The 4,829-nt window shown below is 38.0% G+C and overlaps 1 protein-coding gene across 3 annotated transcripts in view; it reads right to left on the bottom strand.

Annotated features, from left to right (window-relative positions):
• The window catches only part of znf609b (zinc finger protein 609b), a 62,151-nt gene that overhangs the window by 45,143 nt on the left and 12,179 nt on the right, over positions 1-4,829 (bottom strand). The gene's annotated exons all lie outside the window — the stretch shown is intronic.

The following is a 4,829-nucleotide window of genomic DNA, read 5'->3' as shown; positions in this document are numbered from 1 at the left end:
TCGCACATTTTATTTATTGTAAAAAAAAATTCCTTGATTTTTTTCTGTGCTATTATTTTAGAACATTTTGATACCCTTAACGTGAAGAAGAGGATGGATTTTCTTATGCAAACACATTCGTTCATGAAATTGGATTCAATTCATAAAAAGTCCCACAAATTGCCCTGATACAAAAGGTACTTGTCGCCAAAAACAATATGGCCATAACAGGACATTGATGCAAGCCAAAACCTTTAAAGCATGAAATTCGCCCTCATTCACCCAGTGCGAAATCCTGGTAAACCATCTCCAACGCTTGGGAAGTCTCGGTGCACTGCCTTAGAGCTCGGGGTAAAATTAGGCTTAGAAAAAGATCCGTCCCAGGGGGTAGTGGATGTCACATTGCTGTGGTCACCCAAAAAAAAATCTTGGTCGGCCACTATTGATGGCCGGCTGAGCTGGGCAGAGGTGGGTGGCGGTGAAATTAGCCTGAAATCCCCCCATCACGGCAACTGGCCATTATCATGGAGCCTGGCAAGCCACACCGTCTCAGAAAGTTGGTCGAGAGAGCACGCCATTCATCACGGCTGGGCCTTGGTTCAAAGCAAATCGTCCAATAAAATTTGCTGATTTGCTGTAATATATTTTAGTCTGATGAGTTGTTTATTACACTAAAAGATTTGTTTCGAAATATACTTTACACATTCGATGATAATAGCTGAAAATGTACCATTTCAAGTTAATTTCAGGTTAATTCGATAATCAATTAGTTGTTAATTACGCTAAAGCAGGGGTGTCAAACTCATTTCTTTCGCGGGCCACATTGTAGTCATAGCTTCTTTCGGAGGGCCATTATGACTGTCAACCCAAATAAATGTATGAGCACCTCATATTATATACAGTAAAAGCTACAAAACAAACTGACAAATAACTCGTTTTCAAATCAGACGAGTAAAAACTGGTCAAATATTTTTAAAAAAAGATATTAAAAGTGAAGACAATTTGCAATTCTAGTAATGACACACGAATTTGATGCACAATTTGTCTTTGCGGGCCACATAGAATTATGTGGCGGGCCGTATCTGGCCCCCGGGCCTTGAGTTTGACACCTGTGCGCTAAAGGATTTGTTTCGAAATATACTTTACACGTTCGATAATAATAGCTGAAAATGAACCATTTCAAGTTCCCAGATTTGTTTGTGGCATGACTAAAATGGCACCCAGATGCAATTGAAAATCCATCCACTCAACCCAAAATTAAAATGGGCTCAGTGTCCATCAAGTCTAATTGAGCAGAGAGCAAAGCCCCCACGACAACTCTGAGTTATATCCCAACCACAGAAGTATTTAAGCAGATCAGAAGGTGTTGGTATGTTGACATACGAATGAATTTGATTGTCAGATGAAAGTTCAACATGAAATGTTTTCAGCTCATTTAGCAGTCATGCCCACATGTTTGAGAGCTGAAAACACAACACTTGAATTTTCATCATTTTTAAGGCCGATTTAATTTTATATTCATTCAAATTCGGCGAGACTATTTTATGCGCGGTTCTCCGCACTGAGAGATTTTTAAGACATTTCCATTTTCACTTGACAGGGAATATAAAGACAGATTTTTTTAAAGTAAAACAGCACAAGGGCAATTGATGGTGAGAAGTGAGAATGAGAAACAATTAAAACAAGTGATTAATGCAAATGTACATTGAGAGATCTAACTCGAATGTTCAAGTAGTACATTCCTCCAGTTAATATTGAACATTTCATCTTTTAGGATGTATAACAGTTTTAGAGATCCACACAGCGCTATCTTGATATGCGGATAATAGATGGAGGCCATCGTGCTTTTATTATGGGCTCAAACGTGAACGGCATGTCAGAGTACAATGTTACTGTTTAAAGTGTAAATGGAAACTAGTTTCACTCGTCGAACAAAATCATGGAGTCCCGCCAGGCTCCTCGCAGCTGGTGTCAAAGTAATCAAATAACTTCACGTAGCTTTGGTGGAGCGTTCACTACTTACAATCTAAGCAAAAGGGCAAATGTTGATGAAGTGATATATTGTAGATCTTCCACAAAAATACCAAGACAGGATGGCTGGTGTGGAAAACAATTGGGATTTTAGTGTGGTTTTAAACATAGGGTTGGCTAAAGAAAAGCACGAGATGGACATGTGCGTGGTAACTTAATATGCTGTCAGCTCAAATGCTGAGGTCAGAAGCCAAGTTATACAGCAACAGTCCTGGGAAAGTAACAATTTACAGCACTCATATAATCAGCATTTAAATAACACATTTGAAAACGGACATCCATTTATAATTTTATTATTTGAAAACACTAACCAGGGGGCAGGGCTAGGGTTGCATTGATTAAAAAGTTATATCAAGAGGCAGCTATTTTGTGCGGATAGGGAAACGCTGGTCTCCACTTTTAGATATCACCTGTGGTATACTTCAAGGATCAATATTAGCACCAAAATTATTTATATTACATAAACAACGTAGGCAATGCTTCTAATGTTTTATCTTTACCTGGCGTTATGGTTCTGTTGAAGCTATTTTTGATCTGTGTAAAACGGGCTACAGACCATTCACATTAAATCTGGGTGTGATAAAGATAAAACTGTTGGGTTAACCCGTTTCTTTCTATGTATGACTTCCCAGTGGAACAGCAGTCAATAGCATGTTTTCACACTACATGGGCTGCAATGCTTCAAGACAACACAAAATGTCATACAAGACACTACTTTTGTCTGTGATACGTCAGTCGCGGTTCAAAGTTAGGCTACATTTTGTGTCTTATAATACAAAACGGAATGTTTATGAGCAACAGCTTCAACACAATGACTTTAGTTGTGCTGCATCGACAACAACATAACATGCCTGACATGCAGTGAAAGGAACTAACCCATTCTAGAAAATGAAAAGCGTACATGCTATAAATAACATGTCACAGTTAAGCAAACAAAAATCGCAGGCTGTTGTGCTGCATGGAGATTATTATCAAGCAGCAAAGACTGAGCAAGAACGCAGCTTTGAAACATTCAAAATCGTTGGTTTTCCCGTTGGAATCTGAGAGATTTGATTTGTTGCTTTGTCAGCATCAGAGCCTCTGTGAGACATCAGCTGGTAAATAATACTCTACTGCACTGTTTCATGACTCACTTTTACTGACAGATTACTTTTACCTATCTTTAGCTATGAAAACAATTCCGCATGGTAGCAAATTAATCACTGAAATGGTCTTTTAGCACAACAGACCAATAGCGCGGTGAGGATAATGAATACCTTTCGATGTAGACACATTTGTAGACGTGAGTAAACAGACTACAGATATAATCTAACTCTGTTACAACATAAAAAGAACTCCGTCAATATGTGTCCGCTGACATGCAAACATTACACTCTGAGTGAGCACTGTGAAAAATGATTTTGCTTTTTCATACTTTTATAGCACATGCAACCACTAAAAGAGTGCCAAAACCACGCTTTGAAACTAAAGTTGGCTGGGCTGCAGTGAAATCAGAAATAACATTCTTACTGCAAGCCAGAGCACTTAGACTGTCAAATACTATTAATGATCACCCAATTTAGGTTTCATATTGACACAAATAAAATAACCTTCATAATGTCAAACAAGTTGCTCATCTTTCTTTGGACATAGTGCAAAGCAATGCGATTCTTCGGGAATGAGCCATTAAGCTGCCAATTACAACTAGAGTGGAAAGCTGATGCGGGTGACAAAGTGCAGTCGAAGCAAAATGATCACAGACCATTAGAGAGGAAAGTCAGTTGAGAATACTAGAAGAACCCAAAACCCAATGCAAGCCTACAACATTTAAAGCTCTCAAAAAGCAACATGTACCAACCAATATGGCCACTCAACTCCTTATAATTTAACATAAAAAATGTGGTCAACATAAGTGCGAGATATTGACCTTGAAAAGTCACCACCAGCAAACACTAAACAACATGAGGGAATTCTTCCAAGTGTAAAAGAATCCATCAATTGGTTTCCTTCTTATATAATCAGTTTCTTTCTAAAATCTCATTCTTCATACAAGTACAGCATTTTCAACCAACTTTACCACATGTATGACTCAAAATATAGCCACTTAGAGCAGTGTTTCTCAACCTTTGTTGAGCCAAGGCACCTATTTCACACTGAAAAAAAATCACAGCACGCGACTAAGCAAAAAGAAATTAAAAGAAGGAGAATAGAAAGGTCAATTATGTATTTCTTGTTATCTACTGGAATTTATTATTTTGCCTGTTACTGTTTTGATTGGCATGGATAAATTAAACCAACAAATCAACATTTTTAACCCAATTTTTTTTTTAAACAAATCAACTTTGGATAATTCAGATAAATTTACGAGGAAGTCAATTTCTTAAGGTTGGCAGCTTTGTGATTGTGATGCGGTTGAATATTTTGTTGCAACCCAAAAAAAAGTTCTGCGCACCAGTGCAACCTGTGCAAAAAGTCAGTCAAGAGCACTGCAATGGTACAAACTTATACATTTTGCCAGATTTTTTTTTTTTTTGCTTCCAAGAATGTCGCTGATTTGCAGAATAAAGACTTATCATTTCCTCTTCCTTTGACCCGTCTATGCACGCTGATTCACCAAAAGATTTCATCTCTTCCTTCTGATTAACAGCCAGTCAACAGACTGGTTTGCATTTTTGTGCGGGTCTGTCGGGATTAATAATGTAAAATTGCAAGGGAACAGCTCAGTCTACATACAGCAAAGAATTTGAGACCAGATAATTGCCAAATCATTGAAATGCATGATGAATTTCTTTGGACGATCCGATGTGGCCAATCCAATCAGTGGAAAGTCTGGTTACAGC

The sequence above is a fragment of the Syngnathus floridae genome, chromosome 3, assembly GCF_059516105.1.
Source record: "Syngnathus floridae isolate MCC-2025c chromosome 3, RoL_Sflo_1.0, whole genome shotgun sequence".
NCBI classification, from domain to species: domain Eukaryota; kingdom Metazoa; phylum Chordata; class Actinopteri; order Syngnathiformes; family Syngnathidae; genus Syngnathus; species Syngnathus floridae.
This window is presented reverse-complemented; position numbering and strand designations above follow the sequence as displayed.